Here is an 18,182-nt window from a genome sequence, read left to right as displayed (position 1 = left end):
ATTTTACATTTTATTCTTTAGATTTGAGAAATTTTCTGATATTATTTCATTGAAAAGATTGTGCATTCCTTTGGTTTGTGTCACTACACCTCCATCTATCCCAATAAATCTTATATTGGGTCTTTTTATGTTATCCCATAATTCTTGGAAGTTCTGTTCATGGTTTCATATCATCTCTTAATGGTCCACTCTATTTTAAGCTTATATATTTTGTCTTCATTGCCTAAGGTTCTGTCTTCCAAGTGGTCTATTGGTGATGCTTTCTATTGAATTTGTAATTTAGTTTATTGTTTCCTTCATTTCAAGTATTTTTTGTTTGTTTGTTTTCAGAATCTCTTTTATTGAAGCGATATTTGCTACCTTTATTTGCTCTCTTACAGCATCTTTTACTTAAGAGATCAGTTTAACTATATACATTCTAAACTTCTTCTCTGACTTTTCTTCCCTTGTGGTGTCAATGGATTTTGCTATTGGAGTATCTTGGTTTGCTTGGGGGTGATTTGTTTCCTTGTTTTTCATATTGTTTTTGTGTGTACCCATCTAACAGTATGGATGTGAGGCAATAAATTTTCTACATTGTGGACTTATAGTGTCCCTGAAGGTTTCTAGTACCTCACTGTTTAGTGAGAGATAGCTAATAACAAAAATGAATGCAAACACTTTATCGCATTAAACCAAATAGTTCCTATTATGATGTCTAAAGTGTTAGTTATCAGAATAAAGAGAAATGATATGACAACAAGTTTGCAAAAGTATTTACATTTTCAAATAGTGGACAGAAAAAAACATGGAAGTGATAAAGGATGTAATGATTATGAGGGAAGAGGAGAGAAGACAGACATAAAGATTAAAGGAAAAGTAAAAGAAAGAGCATTGGAGATTGGCTGTTAGCAGAAGGAAAGAGAATCAAGGGAAACAGGTAGGCAAAAAAATATAAAACAAAAATTTAATTAAAAAATAAAAATAAAATACCGAAAAAATTAAAATATATTAATCAAACATCCTAGTTTACAAAAAACTAATATGTGTAAAATAATTGGCTTCAAAAATGCTAGATATGAGAAGAAAAAAATATAGGAGACTGGATAAGTGTCCATGTACCATTAAGGTCACAATTAAATATTAAAAAAGACTTTAATGAAAAAAAAGCAAGGAAAAAAGAAGAAAAATCTTGATGAAAAGTAAAAAAAAAAAAAAAAGTTATTTCTGTTGGAGTTCAGAATATTCTCAACTTCTCTTCTCAGCGGGTTTTAGGTTGGGTCTCCTGGAGTGTGATGCTCCACGCTCTGGATTGTTGGAGTGAGAGAGGTCATCCGGTAAATGGGGTTCCTAGAAGCAGGGTTTAGGCTTAGTTAGGCTCCAGGCTCTTAGTTGAATGCTCATTGTTCTGGAGATTTTAAATCAGTGCATCTCCAGTGTCTAGTTGCTGGCCCATGCTGGAAGACTTTACCCCAGGGATTTCCCCTGGGTTCCGCTTGTGTGGTGAGGGAGCTGATTCTTAGTCCCCAATGTCACCTGCAGACCCCATGTTTCCTGGTCTCAGGTTCAGTCTCCAAACAGTTTCTCCCACCCTTCTGAGTTCCCAGCCAAATGTGTCCCTCCCAGCCGGTCCTACAAGCACTTGGGTTGGAGGGGGTGGGGTAGAGCCAGGTGGATTTCTGTGACCAGTTGTCCCCTGTGTAAACCCCTCTCCATATTTGATTTTTCTCCTGGTCACTTAAGCACACTCTATCTTGTGTGGTGTGTGTTTACTTGTATTTTTAGCCAACCTTGAGTTTGCCAGGAATTGGCTTCCTCCATTGCTGCACCCCCACCTGCAGCAGCTGCAAAATGGTTCTGTCCTTTGTCCTCCACATGCGGCCTAGAGACATGACTTTTGCTTCTTTCCCCACACAGATATAATGCAGTGTGTCCTTCAGGTTTGTTGGGCAATGTTCTTGGTCTCTAAACACTCTGTACCCAGACATGCCTTGGGCCTCCCCTTATCCCTCTAGAATGCTCACAGAGAGACCTCTCTGCCTGGAACTTCAGGCCTGGTTGTGTCAGCTGCTATGCTGCTGGGGATTTTTTCCTTATTATATTCAACCTTCTGTGTCCCTAGCCTGCTTTGAATGTCCAGTTTTAGGTTCCAGTAAGGTCCACCCCCCACCTTTGGTTCACCCACCTTGTGGAGAAGCTGCCTATTTGTTTTCTTGGTTTCACACCACAGAGCAGCCAGGAACATGACCGCCTCTATTCCACCATCTTGGATCTCCTCGATATTATTTTTCACATTTGGTTGACGTTTATTGGCTTACTTATGTACTATTATGAAATATATTGAAGGTATCTCCTGCCTTGTCTCATGAATGAGAATCTGAGTGTTTTGGTGACCCATTGAATTTGCATTAACTGAAGTAAGGCAGAGAATATAGGTCGAAAGGCAGCTAGGCTGTAGAAGATGTGAGGGGGCATGGGAATGCTCTTTTTTCCTGATTTTTATTTTATCAGAGAAGTAGGAAGCAAGGTGAGGGTGACTATAGGGAGGAGAACTTTCCAATATTAGGCTAGAGAAGATATGAAATAGTTATGAAGATGAATGGGAAAATCAAGTATTTGCCAGAAGAATAAAAAGGATTGGTACTAGGACTTTGAGTCCACTTGAGGAGAATGACATAAATTTTTAAACATATTTTTGATTGCATAATTATATACTTCTATTGAGTTATTCTCAACTTAGCTTGTTCAGAAACTGCACAGTCATTTGACCAAGGTATTTTTCCAAGTGAATTTGACAAAAGGTGCAGGGAAACGAGGAGCAGAGGATGTACTGATGGTGATTTTAATGATGGACCAGGGAATCTAAGCTGGGAAAGATGGAGTGAAGAAATGAGGAAGAGGCATGAGAGAATGAACAAGTAGCACCATGGACTGTAGATCCTGTTGGGGTAAAAATTACTAGAGTTGTGGGACTGGAGGAATGGCTTGGGAATGGACTTATAGAGAAGGTACAAATTTCATGTGTGACAGGTGACATGAATGATGGAGTTAGGTCAAAGAAAAGATCACTGAAGGAGGTTCAGACAAGGAAGTGAGAAGCCAGGACAAGGAAAACATACAAGTGGATATTTAAAGCACCAAGATAAGATGGGTATCCGTGAAAGTGAGTGGGTCCTGCAGCTTCATGATCCTGAAGCAAATGCCATTGCACTCCAACCTCATGCCTGTGATCTCGACCTGCGATCTAGGTCTACTTTGCTTCCCTGAGCACAGTACATAACTAGGGCTCATAGAAGTGGCATAATTAGCCCAAGATCTTACACAAATATATCAGATGGCCAGAATATTAGGAGAAAGAATCTCAAAAAGGAAGACATTTTATATTTTTGGATCACAGTGGGCCATGCCAGTTTAAAAGAGGCCAAAGCTGACCATTATGGAGCCCTGGGGAACCTACAAAGTAGGTTAAGAAGTAGGTTAAAAAGAGGCATTAGAACTAGATATTTAGTGTTCACAATCATATATTTTGCAAAAAAATAATATATATTTCAAAAAGCAGAGGGCATGAGTGTTTTACAAGATAATAGCACTGTTCCATCATAAATATTTCTGGAGTTATTATTTATACTATGATTGATAAAAATAGTACAATCTGGTACAGTTGGTGTTTATAATGATAACATTTAACAGTCAAGAATAGTCGAGTTCAATGGGCTTCTTTTCTGTTTATGAAGATAGGTGTGTAATATGTTGAGGTACATTTTTTCTAACCTAACTTATTTAATAAATATTGATGGGTTTTGTATCAGGTATTGGAAGTACAGTGTGTTTGGAAAGTACGATATTGTGGCCTTTATAGTTTCTAGTTTGAGATATACTCAGGGACACAAGTAAGCAGTGGGAATGCAGTATTCTAAGATAAATGAGATAAATGAGGCTGTAAAAATCTTTGAAGGGGTCTCCATCTAGATGACCCCCTGTGATCTCTGCCTTCTGATACATACCACTTTGTGCCCTCTCCTCTCATGTGAGTAGGTTAAACTTATTAACTTACCTTATATTAGTTTTTGTTACTATTATAGAATAACTGTGGCTTGATTTTTGTAAAGAAGAGGCCTATGTAGCTCAGAGTTTGGGAGGCTAAGAGTCAGAATAGCATAATTCCAGCTCTGGTGAGGGTCCCTGCCTGTACCACCTCATGAGGGATAGCAAGTCAATAGCAGAAACTAGTATGAAAGGGCAAGAGCACATGATCACTTAACAGAAAATCAAAGGGAACAGGCTTGTGACCTCTTATTAGGCTCCACATCTTAAAGGCCCCACTGCCTCTCAACAGAGATACACTAGGGTCTAAACTTCCAACCACGAATCCCTGAGGGCCAAACCACATCCAAACCTGAGCACACATCTGATAAAGAGAATGCAGCAGATGTGATGTTTTTTCACAAAGATTGGGTTTACAAAGACTTGTCTTCCATTTTGGCATGTATTTTTTATAACTCTCTCAGATTGCTTGCTCTGAGGGAAACTAGTTGCTGGTATGAAGCAAACCCTGTGGAGAGACCGATATGACAAAATGTAAATATCTGCCAACAACCACAGAAATGAATTTGACAGCATTTCCTTCCTCCCTGGTACAGCCATCAGATGAGACAATAGTCTTGATGGAGCTGAACTGGTCTCGGAGCACATACCTGGATCCTTAGATGTTTGCTGTGGTCTGTGCTTAGAATAAAAATTGAGAAGTCCCCAAACTTTCTTTTCAGAAAAGAAAATCTATTAACTTTTTTTTCCTGTTTGAAGATATTTCTCATTAGAAGTGTCCCTTGTCAGGTAGAAATCACTCAGAATTAGTACTTCTAATGTGCTTAGATTTTGACTGAGAATAGTCTGGGAAAATTATGAAACTGGTGTAAGCACCAAAGAATAATTTTGAGGAGGAGGCCACCAGTTACCTCACCTTTTATATAATTCACTATTTCCTGAGTGTTAGTTTGTATATGAGGTATTCCCTGAGCTCATATGTGAGACAATGCAGGAATGTTAAGAGGTGAAATTGTTAGAATGAGAGAGCTGAAATCTAAATAGTATATTAATCCATTTGAGGGATTAATAATTTAAATGAATTAATGGGTTGTAACCCATAGGCAGATAGGTCATGGTTAGAGAAATTGGGTCACTGGTGAGCATGACTTTAGGTTTATATTTTGTCCCTGGTAAGTAAACTGCTAAGTGCTCTCCCACAACCCCACATACTGGCTGTCATTAGTTAAGAAGCTTTCCTGTGCTCTATTCTGTCTCACCTTGAGCCCAGAGCAATACAGTCAGTTGACCATGAATTGAACCTCTGAAACCATGAGCCAAAATAAACTTTCCCTTATCTAAGTTGTTCTTATCAGGTCTTTGGCCACAGTGATATGGAGACAAATAAAACTGAAATTGGTATCCAGAAGTGGAGTTTTTGTTGTGACTACCCTGAAAATGTGATTTGCAAGCATTTAGGACTGATTTATGGGAGGAGTTTGGAAAAGTTTGGAGATGCAGGATGAACTGCTGTAAGCAGAAACTGTTATAATCAGAACTTAATGGGTGACCATGATAAGAACTCAGAAGATCAGAATGCTGAAAGGTCTGTGGACAGTAAAGACTTTGCTCATGAGGTTTCAGAAGAGCAGGACCCTGTTGGAAATTGGACTACGAGGCAAAGCAGCTATCTACAATTTGTCCATGTCATGAGAGTTTCCATGAGGATAAATTAAATGTGTTAGACTAATAAATTTGATGGAGGAAATTTCAAGGAAGTGGAATGGATATTGCTGGTGGTTTTTAGATACATCTATAGCAATAATTGGGACATAAAGCAGAGTGGAATTGAAACCCTTGTAGTTTGGCCAGAAAAGTGCCTGACAAACTGGGCTAAGAAGAGGTATGGTTGTTAAAGAGGTTATATCCATTAAAAAGATGCTTTGTACTTTATACAGAGACTATAGGCAAGATGATTTGAGGTCATCTTAGGAACTGGAAAAACCACACTCATCAGAGGTCCATGATGTAAAAGTAAAAATTCCACTGGAAAGAGACCATGAGGGAATCCTGCTTGCTCAGGAGACCTAGGAAATTATTTCTCTGTGCTCCACTGCCCAGCCTCTGAGAGGTCACTATAGCCATGGTCTCAGGAAGCTTGGCTACTGCTTGATATTGCAACAGACCTTGGGCATCAATTATGTAGTGCTGATTCTATAGGAATGTAGGATACTGGATTTATGGGATCATGGAATTTTCCATAGATATTTCAAAGGAAGGCCTTGGAGGTGAGGCAAAATGTAGAAGGGTCAGAATCCCTGCAAGCAGCCCCTAAGAGGGCGATGTGAGAAGGAAGTCAAAGTTTCAGTGGCGACTCCCAAGATTAAGAGATGCCAGTAAGATAAAGTATCTGCCAAGGAAAGCTGCATAGATCAAGCAAAGTCAAGCCAAGAGATATGGGGAATATAATTTGGGGAATACGAGTTTCTCCCCAAAAGCTCATATGTTAGACAAGTTGCAACCAATAGGGCCATAGGGGCAGGGCTACAGAAGCCCTTTGGAGAGAATATTATCATTCCATGTGCTTCCAATGCTGGATGTGGACTCATAGGACTTGTGTGCCCAGCTGGACTTCATTCTTACTTTGGTCACAGATATTCCTTGTAGCCCAGCTGGATTTCATCACATATATTACTTACATGCCCCTACTACTTACTTTTGGAGTGGAAATGTTTACTCTACCCTTATATATTAAATGTATGTAACTTGCTTTTGATTTTTACAGGGGCTTATGCTGAAAGTTTGCCTTGAGTGTCAAAGAGGACTTTGGACTTGGGTAATACTTGAACTCTTGAAGACTGTAGGGACTCTTGGAAATGAACCAATTGCAATTTGCATCATAAGGTGGACATGAGTTTCTGGGGGCTAGGAGCAGAATGCTATTATTTGGATATGAGCTATTCCCTAAAAGCTCATATGTTAGACAAGGCAAGAATATTTAGAGGTGAAATGATTAGATGGTGAGAGTTGTGACTTAATCAGTAGATTAATCCATTTGAAATATCAACAATTTGAATGGATTAATAGTTGGTAACTAAAATAGGGAGGTAGAGTATGGTTAGAAGAATGGCATCCCTGGAAGGTGGGCCTTTGGGGTCTAGATTTTGTCCCTAGTGAACAAAGCTCTGTCATAAACTGAGAAGCTTTCCTCTGCCACTTCTTTCTGCCTTGTCTGTCTCACTTTGGGCCTAGAGCAATGGAGTTGGCTAACCATGAACTCAACCTCTGAAACTTTGAGCCAGAATCGTTCCTCTTCAAAGTTGTTCTTTTTGGCTATTTTGGTCACAGTGACAAAAAGCTGACTAAAACTGTAGGCTGTGGTACGTGTCCAAGAAGGGTTATAGTCATGGCAGCTACCATGTATTAGGATTACTATCAAAGCAGTCAGGTAGTGTTTACCAAGTGTAGGCCAAGTCTATTTATAAGTTCTTTACATATACTAACTCATTTAATTATTATTTTTACATTATGATATGAGGCTAATAAAATTGAGACAGATTAAGTAAAGGGGCAGAGCCAGGTCTTGAATTCAAGCATGTTGCCTCTGTATCATGTTCTTATCCACCGAGTCCTGTTGTCGCAGCTTTGTAAATGTTGCCTCTAATGTAAGTTTCTAGTAGCCCTATGGAGTATGTATTTCTTTTTCCAGTTTCCAATGGATAATGATGAAATTCTTAGAGTTTTGGTACATATACAATTCCCACTATTGGGGCATGAAGAAACGAGTATCCATTGAAGTCTAACAGTACTGTTCATGCATCTTCCTAACATAGTCCTACATTTAAAAGAAAGGAAGAACATAGACGAGAGGTGCGGGGGGAGGAAGAGAGAAGGGGAAGGGGAGGAGGAAATGAAAAAAAGGAAGTTCTGTAACTCATCTGGGCATGGATATTTCTTATCCTATTCAATTGAAAAATTACAAAAGGCAGTATCTTCATGGGGCAGACCTGCAAGCCTCCTCTGGTGGGATCTTAGCCCAGGAGGTTGTAGTGGGTTTACCACCGCCCCTCCTTAGTTCCTTTACTCGTGCTCTCACTTCTAGTTAGCACCTACATTAACTTATTTTATATTACCCTGTTCAAATGTACATTCTGTTTTATGTTGGTAAAGAAGGTCTACCTCTGGCTGGTATATAAGCTTTTCCTAGACACCTTAGAAATGTTGAAAGAATGGAAAGAGAGAAATAATAGTAATAGAAGTAAAATCAGCAGCAGTAGCAATGACAGTAATAATAAATCACAAGAAATCTCACATTTTAGTTTATATTCTTTCAATATAAACTGGCTGGGCACAATCAGGAGCCACTTGTCAAAAGAAACTAACTTTATTTTTAGAACCACACACGCCAAACAAAACAGCCTCTCAGGAAAAACCCTCAGAGCCTCAACTGCCACCACCGGCTTCCCACAAGCCTCTCTCTCCCCCACCAGCTTCTCTCCACCTCCCACAATCCTCCTGCTCTTGAGGCCGATTGGCTGGGTCGGAGCCAAAAAAGTCCCCCAATGAGCAGCTCCGTGGTCTGAAAGGGCAGGGAAACAGTCCAATGAGCATCACCGCAGAGGAGCCAATCAGCTAGATGTTGCTGGGGCCGAGGAGCCAATCAGCTAGATGTTGCTGGGGCCGCTGTGAGCCAATCATCAGCCAGCAGCTGGAAGTTTGCTGGCAGCTGGAAGTTTGCTGGGGCCCCTTTGGCTGTGGCTCTCAACATCTTTATATTTTAAATTTACCTTGGTGAGGATTATTTTAATTTTACAGAAGATGAAACAGTATCTTGAATTGAAGTTGCTTGCTACTAGGTCAGGAAGCTAAGAATCAGGCCAGATATGCTGTATTCTAAGGCTGGGAAAGTAGCAGTGTCAAATCTGTGGCAGAGAAAGAGAATAGAAGACCTTAGAATTTGGAATATGTGTTTAGAACACAGGATGTGTTTGGGATGTCAAGAGACAGGAGGAGCATTGACAGGCTTAGAAAAATGCCCTTACACTACACTCCTTGAAAATAACTGACATTTTCATTTCTATTCCACTGGGCTGTACAGAGAACACCTTGCTTATAACCGGGTGCTTAATATATGTTCAATGAGAGCAAGAGTCCCAGGGAAAGTCACACTCTTAGAAGGTCCTTGGAGGGTAAGAGGAACTTGGACCATCCATTGCTGGGATTTTCCCAACACAATATTTCTATCTTGTAAATGTTTTACTTCTAATAGGGCTGCCCTTTCATTTATTATATAAAGTGGTATACTTTGAGCATGAAAGGGGACACTATAAATAATTTCACTGAACAATAGACCTAAATGGGGCAAATGGTCATTGTGTTCTTCAAAGACCAAACATGTGCCTCTGTGAGGAGCAGGGCTGGGCTGCTTCTTCAAGGCTGGGGTCCATGACTCTTTTCCAGGAGAACGGGGTCCAAAGCCTAGCAGTGGATTCATAGCAGGAGCCACTGATGAAGAAGGTCAAAGATAGTAGAATGACATTATTACTGTATGTATATATGTGACTACATGACCAATATGATTCTGTAACACTCAGAAAAATGAGAAGTTATATTCTATCTATGTATGATATAGCAAAGTGCACAAATGCATTCTACTATCATGTATAACTAATTAAAACAAATAATAAAAAATAACATTATATACAATGCAAAAATAACTCCAATAAATGTGTGGGACACCATGATCATACTACTAAAATGCAATTGATCCAGTAGCATTGATTTTTATTTTATTTTTTTAGTAGGAGAAGGGTATATGAACATTTTGTAAGATATAGCAAATAAGATCAACTTAATTATTATATCCATGCATGGGCACAATATCAGACTGTAACCAAATGCAACATTGAGTATCAAGAGTCACATTTCTGTTCCCCTGGGTCTCTCTCACAGGGCTTTACCAGGCTCAGGGCCAGTGATCTGTAGAGTAGAAAGAAGGGTTGCTTCCTAAAGGCTGGGAAATGATGCAGTTGCTGTGTTGTGGCGTTTGAAGTAAGGAGATGGAAAAGCAACACCACCGAGTGGCCGACTCAACCAGCTAGTGCCACTATTCCCCGAGGCACTAAATATAGATTGAGAGGAACCTTTAGAAAGTGTGAAGGGCAGGATTTTTTTCCAGAAATTGGCACACAGCAAATTAGAAAAGAACAGCATTGCAGTTCTCCCCCTGCTGATCAATGGCATAGGGTCGGCAGGCTGTAGGATGTTCCTGTGTTGTTCCTGCTCTGTCCTAATTCAGGAGGCACTGTGGACCCCATGCAGCCCAATATGGTTTAGGCAAAGGCAATTAGTTCAGCCCATACAACCTGGGCTTTAAAAATGTGCTATGTGTTCCTTCCTGATTTTGCCAGGAAAAATTCAGATGATCATCATGAAGCATACAAGTCATGTGATAAGGATAAATTTTGGGGCTAGGGAATTATACAGCAAGGACAGTTTGTTTGAATTGATGGTAGGGGCTTTTGTGACATATTTTTTTTATAAGTTTTTAATTTTTAATTATTCCCAGATTATTGGAATAATAATTAAACACACAGTCACACACACATACATACATACACACACAGTGTATACAGTGTGATAATTAGACATTCCACAGGTCAATACATATAAGTCTAGAGGCTAAATATATTACTTCCTCCTTTCGACTCTGGATGCCTTTTATTATTTTTCTTACCTCGTGCTCTTGCTAGAACTTCTAAAAATGTGTAGAATCAAAATGGTAATAGTAGGCATTTGAGTCTTTATGATTGGAGAGGCTGAAAAGGGGGGGTGTCTAAGGGTTTGAGAACAGAAAATATTGGATGTTAGATTACAAATATGACATATAATCTTATCGGATCACTTCTGACAGTAAGGGCTTAAAAAGGAACATAAAAGGCATTATTCTATATTACCCAGAGCTGGCAGTAAGAAGTACATGCTGGGTAAAGGAATCAATACTTGAAATCTCTTAATAGACTGGAAAGATTTTTCAAGCTCAGCAAGATGAACTCTAATAAGGATAAATAAAACGCCTCACTGAATTTGATTCTAAACAGTCTATTGCAGCAACGAAAAAGGTAGTGGAGTCTAGGTGTGTGTGTTCCTACAAACACACACATGCAGGAAACCTGTTGTTTTATTTGTCCAAAAATTCACAAGGAGCCAAAATTTTGACATGGCTGCAGACAGGCTAATGTCATCTTAAGCTACAGGTAGAGAGTCAAATCTATGGGTGCAATGCAGTAGAGGAGGTAAAACCCTGGCAGTCCAAACCCGGCCTCAGCACTTAGAGCTACATGGTCTTGAGTACAGTCTACAGCCTCATTTTGATCATCTTTAAATAAGTTTGCTAAGAAATACATACTCCCGTGGAGAGTAAATCTGAACATGTGTGTGGCACCTACCATTGTGCCTGACAGATTAGTGATAAATAAGTATTAGTTTTCTTCTCTGCATTAATTCCATTCCTGAACTGATACTGAAAAAATTCAATTAGAAGAACAAGAAACAGATCAGGAACTACCCACAGGGGAGGAATTTATATATAATATATATATAAAATAAATTTTTTTAAATGCAGAGATCTAGAATTAGTATTTCCCTCCTGTTTTGTTAAAGGAAAACAAACATGGATAGTATAAGAGTCTATATCATTTGATGACTTTCAAATATAGGGGAAATAATTATTTAGCTTTAGAAGACAGATCATGAATCATTAATTCCCCTGCCCCTTATGGCTCCCTAATTCCTCCTGCTCATCATTCAGATCTTAGGCCAATGCCATTTATTTCACCAGTATTTTCTTAACTACTATGTTTTATAAAGCATTTCTTAAGTGGATTTTTATCTTAGTTATAGGACTAATGCTTATCTCTTCGCTCAAGTATACATCCTTAAGAATTGGGAACATGTCTAGCCTCTAAACCATTATCTCCCCAGCCTTTGGCATGACACTTGGAGCATGGAAGGTTTTCAAATATGTGTTAATATGGCTCCTGTCCTCAAGCCTTCCCATCATTGTTACAGGGATGGGAACTTCCATGAACTGAGGCCGTGCAAGCCCCAGTTCTTGGAATCACACCAGAAAGATCTCAGATATGTTGCTCAGAATAATGGGCATGAGTTTACTAGAAGGGCCAGGAAAGCAGAAAAGGGGTGACTCTTGAGGAAGAGAGTGGGTCCTCTCTGAGAGGAGAGGGATAGTGCATTCCTCCTGCCCCTCAGTTTAATTGGGGTTCCAGGGAAGTTTCCAGAAACTCCTGCCCAGGTCCATCTCGACTTTTGACTGACAGCAGGACGACATCAGACTTTCAAGTCCCCATTGCTGCAACAACTCTAGGTCACTTTGGCCCATGCTGACTGATTCTAATTGGAACCTGTTCTTACGGATTTTATGATTAGGGGGGATTATCAAATTTTCCTTATCTCTGAGTTCCAAGATCTGCTCTGTGTCAGGGTCATGAAATTCTCCTCATTCAGGGTAACTTGTGTTCCTCTTATCAGCATTTCTGGGCCCACATTTCTCCTGCATATAACAAGAGTTTGCTGAGGAATGTAATGTGCCCTGTGGACTTAAGCAGCAGGTAAATTGCTTTTTAAAACTGATAGCACTTAGGGGTCAGCATAGTGCACCCATTTTATAGAATTATTCTCTTAACCTCATGTTCCCACTGCTCACTAATCTGTTCCCTATCACCATGGCAGGCACTTCACAAGAAATATAGATGTACTAAGGTGCCGCAACCTCAGGATAGGTAAAGAGGAGAGAGCCCCAGTCCGGACATTAGTAACCTTTAGCAGCAGAAGCTAACTGACTTATCCAGAGTTGTGGATGCTCCCCTGATCCAGTGGTATAGCTCCTCACCTCAATTCCGGGGGCCTAATATGGTCTACATCTGAACATGTGGCCGTACAGCAGAGAGTTAATGGAGAGAAATTACTTTGCCCATCTAAGGGCATTTTCAGAGTTAATGAAGTGGAAAATATCAGAGCAAAACAAGGTCATAGCCCAGGCAAGGGCTTTCAGCAAAGGCAGCCACAGCAGGCACCTGAGGACAAGGGGCCCCATTTGATTGGGAGGGCATCTTAGTCATGCAAATTAATGGAAAGGAAGTAAGGGGAGGTTACCTTGGTGATGAACAATGATGACAAGGGACTGGAGACATATGGCAAAGGAGGAAATGCAAAGTTATGTCAGCTTGCAGTGATTCATAAATAACAGCAAGAGGTCTGCAAAGGCAGACTGAAGGCAGTCCGTGTTATGTAATCACACCCAGCGAAGCAAGCAGGCATGGAGCGTTCTAATGAGCAGGATCTGACACTGCTCTGTCGAAGAAGCCTGGGGTTCTGTGGCCCTGGAGACTCACTTTGCTCAGCTGAAGAAACATTCTAAAATAATGACTTTCTTAGTGCCTCGCTCCAAGTTTAGTTAAATCTCTTCAATACCTCCACAAACCATTCAAATTTCCATCAATGATCTCTCATCCATTCATTCATGAGTGTATTTATTTAACAGATTACGCAGTGCCTCGTTTAGGCCACTGTGTTCCTTCCTACTGCCATGGTTCCTGGTTGGCTGACACTCATCTGTCTACAAGATGATTCCAAGGACCTCCACATGGAGGTCCTGCTTCCAGCCTTGTCCGTGTCTAATCCTTTCTCCACTCTTCAGCCAGGATTGGTCCTTCTCTGCTTATGATGCTGAAGTGTCTCTCTCCTTCTGGACCCTGTGCTCCTTCCTTCTTCTGTAAATAGTATCCACCCGCTATGTTTTGACAACGTTCCACTTGAGAACTCCAATTCCTAAGCTCTCTTTCCCGCTCTGATTGCTTAGACTAGCCACGGGTGGACTTATTACCTGTCTGAGCCAATTGGAGTCCTTTATCCTGGCTGCAGTGATTGTCTCTGCTTTTGGCACATGCTGCATTCTGTACCCATCAGAGCAACATTGTGAGAGCGAACTGGAGTTAGGGCTCAGGCAGGATTCAGGGAAACACAGGCTTTTTGTGGTGATATCTATTGCTACATAACAAAGGGCCATCAGCTTAGAGCTCAAAATAAGCACATATTAACTCAAACTTGGATAGGTGAGTAGGCTGTCAAAAAATGACTGACCCCTTTTCTCAGGATGCCAAAGACTGAAATTAAGGTGTGTACCAGTCTGAATTGTCTTCGGAAGCTCTGGACAAAAAAAAAATAAAAGTAAAAATAAAAATTAAAAACAAATTCTACTTTCAAACTCATTCTCATTGTCAGAATCCATTTCCTCACTATTGCAGGAATGATGTCCAGATTTCTTTGCCCGACGTCAACCGGGGTCTGCTCTCACCTGCTAGATGCTGCCTGAATCCTTGCCAGGAGGCACCCTCTGTGCTCAAGCCAAAGACAGAAATCAGATCTGTCTCATGTTCTGAATCTCTAAATTCCTCTTCTGCTGACAGCTGGAGGCAATGTTTTCCTTTTAAAGAGCTCCGGCAATTAGATCAGGCTCACTTGTCTAGCTCCCTGACTTAAGGTCAACTCTGCCATCCAACATCAGCTAGGGAAATGTTGCCTACCTCATTTTCCTCTTTCTTGTTATAATTATTTCTATCTGGGAAGGCAAAACGAGTGTGCATGTCTCTACCATGTGAGGAAATGTGTCTACAAAGAAAGAGGGACACTAGTAGGCAGAAGAAGAGAAGAAATATTAAAGATTACAGTCATGTAGTGATTTTGATTCACTCTTAATTCATCTGTTCTTCCTTTATGTGAGCCAATGACTTGCTAGCTGTTTTGAGTTGGGTTACTGTCATTGCAAAAACAAAACCAGAAAATTCTTACAAATAAATAGTCTGAAAACTCCAAAATTCTTCACTTTTCTTGGCACAAAAGCTAACCTCATGTATAGGACTGTTTGGGACCTGGTCCTTAAGTTTACCTGTTCATCTTTATTTCTCACTACTCACCGCCCCCCTCCCAACATATGTGTATATGAACACACATATTTGCTCATGCACACACAGGCATGAATACGTGTGTGCACATGTCATGCCCACACATACACTGAGCTGTAATCATGCTGATTGAAATACACTTCTCTAACTGTGCCATTCTTCTCTTACCTGGGTGCTAGATTGTGCCTGAAGAACTCTTCCAAACTCATTCTTCTAAAATGACTCCCACTTACCATTTTGCTCCCCCCTTATAGTCCAGTTCCTCTGAGAGCCTTTGCTTGAGCATCCTAGAGAAGTCTTGGTACCTTGTCCTAGTTCTCCCCAGCACTGTATTTTCTATAATAACCCACATCACACTGCAGAGGAATTGCAATTTTCTTTGTTGTTCTAGTAGACATGAGCTTGCAGGAAGGAAGAGCTCTGTCTCATTCACAGTTGCATCTCAGTGCCTCAATCACAGTGATCACCAAATAAATGATGAAGAATAATAATTTGATCATTTTGTAGATAGCATCTAATGAAAAATGAAAATTCCACCACTTTATTTTTACCTGAGCTCCCTTACTTTGTCCTATGTTGGACTCCTTCCGTAAGTTTTTTTGCTGCCCTTTATCTTTTGCCTGCATTTGTAAGGCCTTATGGGCATAAGAGACCTTTTGGGTCTGTTGGCCACTTCTACTCTTTATTTACTGACCTTAGTATGCCCCTCCCTCTTTGTTTTTGCTTTTTGACTGGGACAAGCTCTAGCTTCTCTGGCAGTGCCCCAGCAATGTCGCAGCTGGTCTCTCTGGTTTGAGGTTACAACATTGAGCTGATTCACATTGCTTCCAGTCTGCCAGATTCGACTTGGCCTTGGCAATGGAGAACCAGGCATCAGCTGCCAGTCTTATCATCTCCGACCTCTTTTAACTACAATCAATCATTTCTTTCTTCCACATGATTGATCCCAATGAATTTCCAGCCAATTCTCAGGACAGCAGTCTATCATTAGCGCCCCCATTCATCAGTGGAAAAGTCTAAAACTAGGACCAACACTGAACACTTGGCATTCCTGGATCTGAGGTGAACTCAAGATCCTGTGATATTACTGGTGGTCACCACCCATTTGTTGTTAGCTAGATTCCTGCAAACCAGTGTGACTCATTAGTTTGTCACAATCCCTTTAGATCCTATTACTCACATATCTAACTTCACTTATGTCTGTTTCCTGCCAGGCCCCTGACTGCATGTGTGTTTATTGCTGGGCCATTTTCATACCTCAGAGCAGTTGGAGCCAATCCTATTCCCCAAACTGTGTTTTCTGATTAGATCTTGCTGATAACAGATCTATGCTGGTATTAACTTCTTGACTCTGTTGGAAGTTAACATGAACTTCTAGGGAGCCTTGGTTCAGCAGGTCTTTCTAGGTGATATGAATTAGGCTTAGAGGTAACTCTACCTCTCTGCCCTTGCTCTCCTAGCAAGTGCTAATCCTACCAAAGGCTTGTATTTTGACTACCTTTCTACCTGCATCGGATTCCTTTCATTTCTTTTCTTGGTAGAAATATAGTTATGGGTGCAGAATATCTCACCTATGAACTCAAAAATTGGTTGGGGCATTAATTGTATTATTACTTTTGTTCAAGTAGCTTTCTCTGAACTTAATTTTGTCTACCAGTAAAAATGATGTATTTAAACCCAGTAATCTCTCATAATCCTACGGTCTCTATGTACTGAGGTACACCTGAGTTCCATCTTCAATATTCTGAGGTGAGTTTGTTGTTCATTTTCTCCTTTCTTCACTAGACTGCTTTATTTTCAACCTTATTTCTATTCTCACAAATGATTTTAGACTCAGATGACTGACGGCCACTTCTGTCCCATGTCCTAGGATATAGTATATTCTGTATTTAGTTTTTCCTATTGAAGTTGTCTTCAGGTTGAGATTTAGTTTCCTTGTTTGGAAATAAACAATTTCCAAATAAATCTTATTTGGAAGCTTTTGTGTTTATGTGTGATTTCTTTCAAAAATTAGTTTTAATGAAAACAATAAAGAAAATCAAATTAAATCCTGGTGTTTTGAAAGCATCAATAAAACAGATGAACTGCCAGTTAGGTTAATAAAGAAAAAAGAGAAAAGAAAGAAATCACTTATATCAGAAATGAGAGATCATCAATACTGGTGCTATGGACAATAAAAGAATAAAAGAATGATAGGAAAAAACTCATGCCCAAAATTTGATAATATAGATGAAAGGAATTGATTTCCTGAAAGATATAACTATCAAAATTCACAGAAAGAGGAATGGATAGACTGGACTGGTATATGTCAATCAAATTACCTAAATCAATAATTACTGACATTCAAAACTTAAAACTCAAAACCAGTGATTTTGCTGACATCATTACATCTAAAGAAGGAATCCTACCACTGATCTGCCAAACTGGTACAAAATAACTTTTTTATCATTACTCTAATTTTTTGTGGGCACCAGGATTGAACTGGAGGTTTGCACATGTGAGGTAAGTGCCCCATCATTGAGCTACACCCAGCTCCTTTTTTAGATTTGGAGCCAGGCTCTTGCTAATTTGCCCGGGCTGACCTGAAACTTGGCATTCTCCTGCCTCAGTCTTCTGAATAGCTGAAATTATAGGCATGTGCTACTCTCCTGTTTCCTTTCTTAGAAAATAGAGGGAAATTCAGGTATGGTGGCACATACTTTAATCCCAGCAACTCAGGAGGCTGAAGTAGGAGGAACACAAGTTTGAATCCAGCCCCAGAAATTTAGCGAGACCCTAAGACATGTCTTATAACATAGTTGCAGAATCTCACATAGTGTAGATGCAAATTTATCAAAAAATATTAGCAAACCAAATCCAACAATATATTATAGAACAGCTTCATTGGGAGATGAGAGTAAGGAAGCACCGACTCATTGGTTTGGGTAATAGAATCTAAGACTAAAGGGAATGGGAACTACATTTATGATACCCTCCAGTCAAAAAGGTTATTTCCCATAAGGAGTTTGGGTCAACAGTTCTGATACTGCCATACATATATTCTAGAATTCAATATTCAGTAAATGAAAGGTGGGAGGCAGTAGTCATATTTCTCATTGTTGGAGTGAAAATATGCAGATGAAGCAAAAGGAGGAGGCTAGAATGGCCAGAGTTAGTTGGACTAGGCTGGAGACCACACACACGTGGATTTCCTTGCTTGGC

Source organism: Marmota monax, unplaced genomic scaffold, assembly GCF_021218885.2.
Source record: "Marmota monax isolate L192 unplaced genomic scaffold, Marmota_monax_Labrador192_F-V1.1 WCK01_AAM20220418_F8-fsc00003, whole genome shotgun sequence".
NCBI lineage: Eukaryota > Metazoa > Chordata > Mammalia > Rodentia > Sciuridae > Marmota > Marmota monax.
The sequence above is the reverse complement of the archived record's forward strand: the minus strand, read 5'-3'. Positions refer to the sequence as shown.